We start from the raw sequence: 13,705 nt of genomic DNA on the forward strand, positions 1-13,705 counted from the left end.
CTACAAAACACAAATATGGGAATATATGTGAAAGTCACAAAAAAAAAAAAAAAAAGGACCACAGCCAGAAAAAGAAACCAACTAAAAGATTTGGAAATCATGATATCTGGAAAGGGATGAGAGGGAAATGAACTCCTGCAGACTGCAGAGGAAACAGGAAAAGATTAGCAAATCTCAGGGAAATGAAAAAACCGGGGAGAAAGGTTCTCAACACTTGGGTCTGGAAGGAAAATGAATGCATGAATGCTTGAGGGGGAAACTGTGGTCTGGACAGTCTCAAATGGTGTGATATCAGAGCACACTGTGGGGACTATGAGGAAGCGTGTGGTAGGAAACAGTATCTCTGGAGTCAGATGACATGGATTTCAACCTCTAGCTCTATTTACTATGTGACTACTAGCAAGTCTCAGTATTTCCGAAGCTCAGTTTTCTGCTCTGTAAAACAGTGGCAATAATTCTTGCTCCCCAATAGGATCCCTCCAAGAATAGGAGGCCTTCTCCAGATGCTACCTGACTTTTCCAAATCTAGTGTTTCAAGATGAAAACAGGAAAAGATTTATGGAGATGGCTTGCTGGAGATCTTCCCACAGCACCTTTGTTCTAGGCCAAGAAAAGCACAGAAAAGGTCAGCAATTGTGCTTCATTTAATTCAGTGAGCAGTTACTGAATATCCACTCTATGTCGGCCCAAGAGAAGACCATGGGATGTGTACAGCCCTCAAGGACACCAAAATATAACCAAGTGGTGACTAGGCTCTGTGATAAGTACTAAGGTGTAGAGGGTTTCCTCAGAGTTAGGTCCAGGAAAGGTTTTACAAACTACATGAGCTTGGACTTCAAGGATTAGTGTCATATCCCCAGACAGCAGATAAAAGAACATGGTGTACAAAGCCAGAAAGGCATGAAAGGTGCCTGGAAACACAGAACTTCTAGAACTTCAAAACTCAGGAAAGCAGCTGCCAGGAATGCAGCAAGAGAGATGACTGCAAAGGCCCCAGAAACATGAATGGAGGGGACCCACCCTAAAAATAGTACCAGAGCAGGCAAACAGTGACACATGTCTAGAAGTGCAGTCACTAGGAGGTGACTAAGCTAATGGGGAGTTGCCTCCCTTTCTTGATTTCATTCATAGTCTCTCTCCACCTCTTTCCCTCTCCTTCTCCCTCCCCCCTCTCTTTCCCCTGTCTTTCTCCCTCGCTCCCTCCCTCCCTCTCTCCCTACTGGAGGAATTGGAGTGGGAGGCAAGATTCTATAAGAATTCTCAGCTACCCCAGGAGCACTGCAGATACTGGAACTATTTGTCAAAATGCTCACCTGCCGTTACAATAGCCACTGTGCCAGAGGCCAGGCAGAATACTCAAAGGACCCCTTTCCAACAGGGGCTCCAGGGGCCCCCTGAAAGAAGTAATCATAGGATGATTGACTGCAGGGTGTTACTTCCACACCAAGCACACTGGCAACAGCTGGGGGAAGATGCAAGGCTCCTGACTAAGTGGTGAAAATTCTCTAGGAAATAAACAGGCATGAGCATAAAGGGTAATAGGTGCTTATAAAGCATCATTAATTGTGAGAACTGAAAGAGATCATGGAGTTCAAACCAATTTCAACCGCAGAACCCTCTGTTCAAACATCTTGCATGAAAGTTGAAGATATAAAACAAATAAAAGAGAGGAAGGCGGAGCTTACCTAAGTCTACCAACACCTCTCTCTCTACAGAAACCCCCAAGATACCTCTGTGGAAACGCGCCCCGCCCCCACCAGGGCTCAGTAGAATAGGGGTTTTTAACCATCAAAGTGACCATGCCTATGGTGTTAAAAATCCAAACATACCAAAAGGTTTGTAGTAAAGAGTAAGAGTTCCCTGCCTACTCTTACACCTTCCTACCTTCCATTGTTTTTCCCCTAGAAGAAATGACTTTTTGCTCTTTCAGCTGTTTCTGCTTTAAATTCTTTGGATAGTTTCCTTTACATTGCTGAAGGATATGCCTGTACTTCTGTATCTTGATTTATTAACTTTAGAAACCTCGTCCTGTTTTCTGCACTGACAGAAGAGAACTTAGCTCAGCCTGCCACCCTCACCTCCCAATATAGTCACAGCACTATTTGAACTTGATTTTTATTTTTATCAAAGTACTACAGGCAATTAGTTTAAAATTCCAACCAGGGACAAGGACTTAGAGCAAAATAAAACAAAACAAAAACAACCAAAAAAGCCCAGAAGCCCGGACCTACCTCTTCCTTCCCACTTGTCCCCATCCACCTTCCCACTAAGGTAGGTCCCACTAAGGTATTCATGGGAGTAGAAAACTTGTTTGTTCCCCCCCCCTTTTTTTCGATAGCATTCACCACTTTTTCTAGCAAACAATATAACTTACTTATTGTGCCTTCTGTTTGTCTTGCCTGCTAAATTGTAGGCTTTATTATGCTCTTTGCTATGTCCACTGATGTATCCCAAATATCTAGAATAACACCTGACTCAACAAATATTTGTTGAATTAATTAAAGCAAAATTCTCTGGAAAAGGAAGAGAAAGAATTCGGGCTTCTTGGAGATAGTGTTACAACCAGTCATTTTACAACTGATTCATTCTATAGGAAGGAATGGATATAAATGAAGATTTTATTTTATAGATAATACAGAATGCTTCTGGACAGTGTGGGTGTGCTATAACAGATAAAGACCTCAGTTCAGACCTTCTTTTTGTTTTGCATGCTTGAAAAAGTCAGTCCAATTGCCTTGGAAAGAAAGTAGCTATTTGCTTGGGTTGGTAGAGGCCCAGTGGGAAATGAGTGTTGACAAGTGGCCTTTGCCAAGCCCACCATCCCACGGACAGCTCCTGCTGTGAAAGGAGGAGCTGAGATGCTTTCTCCAAGGGTGACAGCCAACATGGGCCCCAGAGCCACAGGCCATTAGACAAGAGCTGGGCCCTGGGCACTGCCGGGAAGAAGAGAATGCAGTCCTGAGCCCAAGCACTGCATGCTGTGAGTCCCACCTTCCAGATACATCTCATAGCCTTTCAGTCCCAAGAAGACTTTCCTGAACCATCCCACTCCCAACACAAAGCTTTACAGACACCTCTCCGTGGCTAATATCTTACCGTGCTTTGCCTGGTAACCTCCTACAGAGCTTTTAGAATTCCTGACCATTGGCTAGGTCACAGAGCGGGTTCCAGTGATTGGAATGTTTCCATAGTCTTCAGAGTTCTGCTGGCTTGTTCACCATTCCCTGCCTCTGTGTCATCTGCTACTCCTTCTGGGCCCCCTTGACATGTCCCTGTATCCATAGCTTCCTTAGCTGAAAACATATCACCATCTCTTCATCAAGGTCATAATTTTTTTTCCAGGCTCTTATTTTTCCTGGGCCTAGCACATCTGGCCCCTGCCCATTCCCCCAGCCCCGTCTTACCACTTCTCTCCCTCCTCACACTCTCCATGCCAGCCCCAGACATATTGGACTTGAAGTTTTCAGTCCCTTAACTATGCTACATTCTGTGTCACTTCAAAGCCTTCATCTATGCTCTGCCTGGAACATTCTTTCCCTCCTCGTCACCTGAATAAATCCTTTGGGTTCTCAAATTTAAAATTCACTACCTTGGGTAGTACAGTTTGTATTTTCTTTTTCCATACATTTTGTTCTGATTACATTTATTAACATGTTATTTTTGGAGTGCCTGGTGGCTCAGTTGGTTAAGCACCTGACTCTTGGTTTCAGCTCAGGTCATGGACTCATGGTTCATTGGTTTGAGCCCCGCATCGGGCTCTGCACTGACAGAACAAGGCCTGCTTGGGATTCTGTCTCTTCCTGTCTCTCCCCTGCTTACTTACCTCTCTCTCACACAAATAAATAAATAGACATTTTATAAAATGTTATTTTTGTTGAATCTAATAATAAAAAATTGAGAACTATAAAAAATTAAATTAAATTAAATTAAATTAAATTAAATTAAATTAAAATAAAACATACTTCCTTGGGTAAGCCTTCCCCAGCACTTTAGCCATGGTTAGGCGCCCCTGTCATGCTTTCCCTATAAAATAATCATACTTCTTAAAATGTATTTGTATTCCCTATTAGGCCATAAGCCCCTTGAGGGCAGGAATTCTGTCTCCTCAGTTGCATTCCCAGTGCTCAGCATAGTACCCGGGACATAATAGATGTTCAATCAATAATTGTACAGGAAGCTGGGTTAGACTTATAGGATAGAGGATGTCTCCGTTCAGTTCTCCAACCCTGAGCCTCAGGCAGGAAGAGGCATAGTTCCAATCATAAAGGACTTTACAATCTTGTTTGGGAAAACCAGCTTAGACATCATGACACAGTAAGCAAATGACAGGTGCCCCAGTGATCTACAGAGACAATGAGTGTTATGTTAGCTAAGGTAGGAGAGATTCCAGGGATTTGGTGACTAGAGTCTGTTCCTGGCCCAACAGTCCAGAGGTGGCATTCTGAAAGATGAAGTGTTTCATACTTAGATGATAAGGACAGACGGGGCTGGACAGATGCGCAGCTGGAATGAAGGAAGGGGAGAAAGGAAGCGGGTTCCAGTGATTGGAACCCAGTGTATGTGAAACAGTGGACCGTGTGGGCTGGTTTGAACTACTCTAGAGAAACAAGGCTGGGGCCAGATAACACGGAGCCATTAAAGAGAGGCCATGGGAAAAAATAAAAAATTAAAACAAAGTGAGGCAATGGGGACCTCCAAGGGAGCCAAAAGAGTGAGGAGCATAAGGAAAGCAATGTCCTGGAATGGGTCATCTGGGAGCATCTCAGGGAGGTGAGGGGCTAAAGCAGGAAGGAAGCTTTGTGCTAGACTGAGGAGGGAAGATGGGTCATTTTCTAGGAATGAGAGCAAAGGAACAGATTCAAGAAACATTTGAAATGGAGTCATCACAGGCCGCTGCTTCTGAGTGAGTACATGAGATGAAAGGTGGAGGTGGGTAGACAAAGAGGATGTGGGACTGTCCATCCATTGCCATGGCCGGGAGATGCCATGGTCAGAAATCACGAAGGCAGATTAGGTAACTCTATACATGCCCGATGTAAAGGATAGAAGCTTCTGCCCGATGCAAAGGTAGAAGTCCCTTTAGACCAAGGGGATAGTGCAAGACTATGGGTTAAGACTTGGGAGGCCTCTCTATAAAAGTCATAGTTGATGCCATACGAATGGGTCACTTGACCTTGGAAGAGGGATAAGGAGAGCCCTGAGAAAGAGACTGACTATCTCAGGCAAAATGATGCAACTGAAGTCAAAGATCCCTCAATTTAAATCCCAGCTGGGTCACTTACTGACTGGATGGCCTCAGGCAAGTTCATTAACCTCACAGAGCCTAGTTTCCACATCTGCAAAGTGGGGATAAAAAAGCTGTCACGGGACTTTTGTAAGCAGTAAATTAAATGACCTCTGAAAATAAGCACGTTCAACTCCTAGTCTGAACGGGCGTTTAGCGAAGACAGATCACGGGGGAAGTAATCAGTACAAGAAGAAAAGGGTGTCAGATTAAGACGCAGCACCCTGGAACATCACAGAAGCCCAATGAGACAGAGACCTCTCAGAGCCAGGATGAACAGTGTTAGGTATTATAGAAAGTTCAAGAGGAACTGGATTGGCAGGAATTACACTACTGACTCTTTTGAGAATGGGATTTTGAGGAGTACAAAAAGAGCTGGAGAAGAGAATACTGAAAAACGCAAGAGAAAGAAATCCACACAAAGTCACCCCTATCACTCAGGATGTTTGGGCTGCAAAAGGATTATCCTGGGAACATGGTTTGAGCGATAAAGACATTTAATTAAATGAGAAGTCTGGAGGGCGACAGCTTCAATGCCACTTGCTCAGAGGCCTTCCTGGACTGCCCACTGCAGGTGGCTCCTGTCACTCTTCTTCCCTGGACACTTGCCCTTGGTCTCCTCACATTTCACATGTTCATCTTCATCTATTGCTTCACATGTGTGTTGACTCGCCCATGCACTAGAACGTAAGCTCCTAAGGGGTAGGAACGATACGCCTCGTTTACCATAGTATTACACTTCCTAGTGCTGGGTCTGAAGAGTAGCAGGCGCTTGGTAAATGTTTGTTGAGGGAATAAAAAGATGGACCAGGGTTGTGATAGGGGGTTGAGAGGGGGGAGATGGAGGCAGATTCAAACCCACATCCCCGCCCAGAAAGGGTTCCATCCACCCCTCTGTGCCCAGGAGGGTGTTTGCTAAGCCCCTTCTGTCTTCCGACTGGCATGTGGGCAGCTCTGGGCACCCAGAACGGGAGGAGAGAGGGCCTTCCAGATGCCCCTGTTATTAGCAGCCTGGACACAACTCTACCCCGTAAGGACCCTCCCTTTCTCTATCTACTCCTAAGGGAATCTCTCCTGACTGCCACATTGGGTTCTTGGTGACCACCAGTCCAGAAAGATACCCTGGAATTGAAGGATGTTCAGAGATGAACTGTCTGAAACAATGCAGGAACAGGGGAAATGGAATAATTACAACAGATGAAAAGACCCACCTCTGGGCTTTGCCACATTAGGCAGAACAGGATAATTGCACGCAAGACTCTAAGGGTGTGAAGCCCTACAGGGGAGGAGACGTACTGAGGATGACATGAGAGGGTGTAATTATGTGAAATGGAATCAGACGGGAATTTGGGGCTTAGTGGCAGGAACCATTTCCTACCAGTGAAAACTCTGAGGTTACGCAGTGGTTTCTTAACGGAAGGAGTGAGGTGCCTCCCCAGAGGCATTTAAGCCCACCTTAAGTCAAGCCTGGGAGACTCTGCAAGTATGGTGGCCTCATTCTAGAAGACTGGGGTCAGCTCTTGGAGGGGAAGAGGTAATCTGATTGCAGCACGGTATAACGGTGCTCTGTGGTCGGAGAGAACTGGATTCCAGGCTCGGTGTCTGGCTGATGGAGCACAGTGGAGACAGCATTGGATGAACAGTTAGAAAACCTACATTTGAGTCCCAGATCAGTGTCTTACTAGCTGTGTGACACCTGACAGTTCACAGTCCCTCTCTAAACTTCAAATTCTCCATTGTCTAAAAGAGGAAAGTGGGCCTCATGACCCCAAGGGCCTCCCCAGGCCTGACACCTGCAATTTGCAGAATGTACAGCCTTACAGCTGCTCATATATGTCTGGATTTCTTTCCCTCATTAGGGTCACTTTACATGCAAGACAGCAGGAAACTGGAATCCTCCAGAAGCCTCTGAAATTGAAGTCGCTGAGTAGCAAAGCATCCGCGCAACACAATGGGCAGGGATTCCCTCACGGGCCTCATCAGGGGCCCTGTCTTGGAAGGCAGAAAGAGCCAGCTGGAAGGAGCAGGTGGAGACGGTCCCCTCTGCCCCCAGAACCCCAGTCCTGCATAGAGATCCATGGCCTGATAGACGCTGGGCACTGGGGAGGAGCTATCACCTCGTGACCAAGACAGGGGACCAGCTGGCCCCTGCCTTACTCTGCACACATCAGGAAGAAGGCAGACCCCGTGTCCTGCAGCAGCAGTAACATCCCGTTTCTTGGCCCTCACTCTGCATGACCCCAAGCTAAGGGCCTCATCTATATGAGAAGAAAGGTGGTACCCTTGTGACACTCATTTTTCAGATGGTCAAGCAGCTTGCCCAAGATGACACAGCTAAGTGTAAAATCTGTCCAAGCCCCCATGTGTCTTATACCAGATCTTTGTTCTCTTTCCAGGGAGTCTCCACTCCCCTGGTGGGAATTCAGAAACTAGAGGCCAGCATAATCCAAAGTCCCACCCCTGACAGCCTGCAATTGCAGCAGCCACACATCAGAATTGAAGCATTGTATCTCTGAAGTCCCAGACGGGCCCTGATACACAGGAAATGTACCGGACTGTCAGCCACTCCAACAGCCCTTAAATAAACGGGACATGGAGCCAACAAGTGTTGATAGGGGCCGGGACCAGGGCTATTGGGAGGGGAGGGGACCTCAGAGATATCCAAGGACGTCCTCCTAAAGGAGGAGGAGCTTGGCCCAGTGGAGTGACCCAGTGACCGTGGTACTTCCCTCCCACGCTTGGAGCCAGCCCAGTAATCTAACAAGAGTGGGGCTGCACAAGGCCGGGGAAGCTCTGGAGAGGCCTCAGAGTGGGGTTCCCACTGCATGGGGAGGGCAGCTGCTGGGGCCCTGCCCCCAGCATCTAAATCAGGCTACATAGGCTCTGGAACTGCCAGGTACCAGATTGCTTTGGGACCTGGGGAACCATCTCTGGAAAAAGATGGGACACAGGCTGCCAGCTGTCCACCCCACCTGACAGCCACCCACCCTGCCTGCTAGCCATCCACCTTGCCTGCTAGCCATCCACCCTGCTTGCTAGCCATCCACCCTGCTTGCTAGCCATCCACCCTGCTTGCTAGCCATCCACCTGCTTGCTAGCCATCCACCCCTCCTGCTAGCCATCCACCCTGGCTGCTAGCCATCCACCCTGCCTGCTAGCCATCCACCCTGCCTGCTAGCCACCCACCCTGCCTGCTAGTCATCCATCCCACCTGACAGCTGTCTACCTTGCCTGCTAGCCATCCACCCTGCTTGCTAGCATCCACCCGCCTGAGCTCACTGAGTTTTCTGGCAGGGAGGGAGCCCCTGAACCAGGGGTCTCTGAGCCCGCCTTGCTTCTTTGGAAAGGGTTTCCTCCAGTCCCTCTGGCCTCTCCTCCAACAGGAGCCCAGGAGCCGCAGACCTCACTCCACAAGCCTCATCTCCCCTCTGCAGGCTTCCCTGGTCATGGGCCACCACACCCAGCAGGAAAGGCCAGCCCAACCTATCCTCCATGCTCCAGAGATAAAAATATAAACAATAGCAACATGTATTACCGAACACCAATTCTGAGCTAGATGCTAGGGATACAGCAGGGCACAAAACAGAAAAAAACCATGCCCTCATGGGCTTATATTCTAATAGGACTGACAAACAATATGCAGTACAAATAAATAGTATGTTAGAAGGTGACCAGTGGACAGAAGAGAAAGAAAGGAGGGAAAGGAGATGGGGGTGCCAGTGTGGGGGAGGGGAGGCAGTTTGTAATTTTAGATAGCTTGGCCAAAGACCCCCACTAAGGAGATGACATTTGAGTAGAGATCTGAAGGAGGCTAAGAAGTGAGTCATGTGGATTCCTGAGGAGGAGAAGTCCAGTAAACAGAAACAGCAAGTGCAAAGGTCCTGAGGCAGAAGTAGCCTGGCATGTTCAAGAGGCCCATGTGGCTAAAGCAGACTGATGGAAGGGAAACAGCATCAGACATGCGGGAAGAGGTTAGAGGAAGGTCAGGTCATGTAGGGGCTGGAAAACTATTACAAAGACTATAGCTTCTGGGATCCCCTAAGGCTTGTGAGCAGAGGAGGGGCATGATCTACCCTGTGTTTTCACAGAATCCTTCTCACTGCTGTGTTAAGAATAGTCTAAAGTGGAGGGGTGCCTGCGTGGCTCAGTCAGGTAAGCATCTGGCTTCAGATCAGGTCATGATCTCACGGTTCGTCCCCTGCATGGGACTCTGTGCTGACAACTCAGAGTCTGGAGCCTGCTTTGGGTTCTGTGTCTCTCTTTCTTTCTGTCCCTCCCCTGCTCACACTGTCTTTTCTCTCTCAAAAATAAATAAACATTAAAAAAAAAAAGAAAAGAAAAAGAATAGACCAAAGTGGAACTGGAAAGCCTGGTTACTCTTATTATTGCCATCGTCATCAAATCCAGCAAGGACTACAAGAGCAGTACCAGTTATTAAGCCTGTGTCAGGCCCAGTGCTACCCCTTGTATCTTCATTAGCTGGTTTAAATCTTACAGCAACCCTGGACAGAGAGGGCCCCTATTTTTCCCATCTCACAGCTAAGGAAACAGAGACTCAGCCAAAGTCAGAAAGTGACACATACACACCCCCTCCCCAACCTGGCCCCGCTCACCTGTCCAGCCCTGCTTCTCACACCCCAACTTCTCACCCACCCCACTCACCAGCCCCAGACAGCTACCCCGGTTTTCCCAACTCCACAGCCTCCAGGCCTCTGAGCTTTCCTCACATGCTGTTCCACTGCCGCAAATGCTCTTCTCCCATCCCAGCTGTCACGAAAACTCCAGTTCATCCTTTGAGAGACAACTGAAGCTCGGCCTCCTCAGGGGTGCCCTCCCACATTGCCTCCAGCGTGGTGGCTCATGACCTCCTCCTGGAAATACAAAGCGTTGCAAAGATCCTGCAGCCGGCCTCCTGAAAACCCAATGAGCTCAAGGCCAGGGCCAGCGCTTCTTTGCCTTCATTTCCCCAACAGTTTTGCAACGAGGTTCAAATCCTGCAGACACGATATTGGGTTATCCTAGGGTAGTTCCAATTTTTCCAGTGCAATTTTATTCTAAATCACATCTCCTTCATACATGTTCATTTAAGTGCACATACAGCTGACCTGGGACAGATACGTGCAGCCCCTCGGGTTGATGGGGGCCAACATGCTTTGGGAGAACGATGGTTACAACAGAGGAGGGGCACACAACAGAGCCCTCTGCGCCTTAGCCTCAGCCAGCCCCGGGTTCGAATCCTCCTCTGCCTCTTGCCAGCTGTGTGGCTGTGAGAACATTATTTAGCCTAGGCCTTGCTTTATCATCTGTAAACCGGGGCAAATGATGCCCTCTCGCATGGGTTGTGTGAGAGCTGGCAATAGTACCGATGCAATGGACATGGCGTTGATGCTTCCTTGCCCGCCCCCCATCCCTACCCCAGCTCTGTCTCCGGAAGCATCTTCTACATTAACACTTGGCCACCACGCTCTTGGCCTCATACTTCTGGGAACTTTTGCAATCATTAACTCGGAATCCCCCTTCTGGCAGGAGGCCCGGCTCTGAGGCGGTGCCTGTAGCTTCCTGGCAGCTCACTTGGCCCTGGCCTCTCTCCTCGGAGCCCCTTCCAAGTGTGACCCCCCCCCCATCCCCACTGCCTGAGTACTTGGAGGTGCGCACTCCTTCCCTCCCCACCAATTGTTCGGGCTCCATCGCCGCAAGGCCTTCCTGCCGGATTGGCCACCCCACCCACTCCACGCTTCCAGCAGACACTGGGATATTTAAAAGGGCAGGGTTCATTTGGGAAATAAGAAGGAACAAAGACTCCACCCCAACAAACCAGGTCAGAACACGTTTGATGCCAGAAGCTAGGCAAATGTCCCGGCTGCTGGTCTTTCGAGGTATTGTAACATGTAACATGTCGAGTCAGTTGAAAGTCCAACTCCCTCACTTTGCATATGAGAGGCCCAGACAGGGAAAGGGATTAGCTCAAAGTCACACGGTAAGTGGGGAGGAGCAGGGAGTCTGATCAGGGCTGCAGACTTGCCTGTGGCCATTGTCTTCCTCCTGTACCAGGCTCCCGCGCGTCAGGGGCTGAGTATGAACTGGACTGGCCGACAGAACAGAGTGTCCTGTTGAAGGCCCTCTGGCTCTGCTTCCCTCCAAACATACCAAAACCTTTTCAGGACGGCATCCCAGAAAGCATGATGCCTACGATCTGTGTCCTCGGTGGCCTCCACAGAAGCCGTTTGTCCCGGTTCTGGGCAGCTACCCAGTCAATTGATTAAGCTTCACACTCACGGTCTCCTGAGGTGGCTGATCTTCACTTACCGTCACCACACCAGTGGTTGCAAAGAACTGGAAACCTAAGCGGCATGACGCGTTTAGGGTAAGGGAAGCTGGGACATACTTAGCCCCAGCCTTCTGAGGTCAGCAGCACAGCTGACGGGAGGCCCACGTAGCTCAGAGACACCTGGGCCTCACCCCTGGGAGTCCCACTCAGGAGGTATCATTGACAAACTCCTTCAGGGATCCTGATGCTGTGCCACATCAGGACCTACTGAACTACAGCTCTTCACTCAGTGAGGAACCCCTTCCTCCACATCCTTACATTCATTCAGAGACAGGGAGCTCACTACCTCAAAAGTTAGAAATGTTCTAGCAGTAAGAGCACAGTATATGCCTAGCTGATATTAACTTCCCAGGTCCTAGTCAGCCTTCTGTGGTGAAACCAGTCAATGCCTCTTCTTCCTAGGGGACAATAATCAGGTCCTATCTAAGCACACCTTTCAGAAGCCTGGCTCCTAAGCCCAGGGGGGCCCCTGGTGTCCATCAGGGACAGCTAGAGAGTTCTCCTTGTCCAGCACACAGGGCTCCAGATGTGGGTCACTGCTCCTCCTCCTGTCCCCCACTCCTATCTGCCGCTCATCCACACTTACAATGTGCCAGACGCAGAGCTTAGTACTCGCCAAGTTCGACCGTCCCATTTTACCAGTGATGGTTCTGGGACCAAGAGGAGGAAATGACTTGTCCCAGGTCGTCCAGCAAGATTAGCCTATACTGGCTCAGTTGGCCCAGCCAGTAATCCCCGATGCACCCTACAGAAAGTGGGGGTGCTGACAACATCATAGCCAAATGGAGGACCCCTTGGGGCCTCAGAATCACTACAGTCCCAATCACCAGAAGTTGACGATCATCCCAGCATCCCTGGCCCTTGTTCCCGACCAGAGTTGGGGCTCTGCCTCGACATCTAGAAAGCTCTGGGGCCCTCACTACTTGTCACCTGCTTGCGAAGTATCGGGGGCATGAGAACGGACAGCTCACGTCCCTCCTCCAGGTTATTTATAAAGTGTTTTCAGATGAGTCAGCCACAGAGCTGCCCAGCACCAACAGGGACTGTTCCCTTGGAAATGCTAAAAATTATCCTGGGCTCTGGAATCCCACCCTGACCCTTAATAGCTTCTTGGAGAAAGTTCCAGGCAGGAAGCCGGGACCTCCACAGGTCTGTGGGGCCTTCATGGTGCTCCCACACTAGTGGTCTGAGCCCCAGACAGGAACCTGAACTTTGGCAGGCTAGTCTTATGGGAACAAATGGGGCAGCCCCAGGCAGGGGAAGGGGGGCCTTGCCAGGTACCTTCCTGGCAGAGGCCACATGCCCCTTCCTGGCCACTCCCCCTGCAACCTTCCCAAGCCAGACTGACAGACAAGCCCAAGGAGACAGCTCCCACCCCGGCCCCCCAGTCACTGGCTGCCCCCACCTCCATTCCTGTGCGTACTGCTCTCCACCTCCGCCACCAGACTGGCTATTTATATCTCTCTGGAAAAGGAGCCCGAGCCTCCAAGCCTCTCCCTGCTTCCTGCTCCTGGCAGAACTCTAATTACTTCCTCAGCTGGGTGCCGCCTGCCGCGGGCACCCTGGCTGGGGCCACCATAAATAACTGTCCCTGAGCTCGCACCGGCTTCCCACAGAGGTCAGCCCGGATGCCTCTGCCAGGAACATCACCACCCTGGGCCTGGTCCAGAGGAAGATGCACATCCTTCTGTGAGCCCGAAGGCACACGAGGGTCTCGGGAACCCTCCCTCTCCACTGTAGCCTCAGTCACAGGCCTGGGGGGCGCCGCTTGTCTGCTAAGCAAACCTCCAGTGTGCCTGGCACACTCCACAGGAGGAGGGAGGGCAGCAGATGTATAAGCCGTGTCCGCCCTCAAGGGAGGTAAACAGTAAACAGCTCATTATGCAACCAAGAGTGAAGTAAGTGCTAAATTAAGATACGAGCTGTGTGCTGGGCCTCTAGGCCTTCAATTCTTCCATAGTTTTTTTTTTCTTATTACAAAGGAAATTCAAATGCAGATAACAAAAAGGAAATAACAATATATTCATTATCCATCCACCGTAGGACACCCTTGTCCGTACCTGAGCCCCAGACTTTTTTAAAGAAGACAAGTC

The sequence above is a fragment of the Crocuta crocuta genome, unplaced genomic scaffold (assembly GCF_008692635.1).
Source record: "Crocuta crocuta isolate KB4526 unplaced genomic scaffold, BGI_CrCroc_1.0 scaffold170, whole genome shotgun sequence".
In the NCBI taxonomy this organism is placed as follows: domain Eukaryota; kingdom Metazoa; phylum Chordata; class Mammalia; order Carnivora; family Hyaenidae; genus Crocuta; species Crocuta crocuta.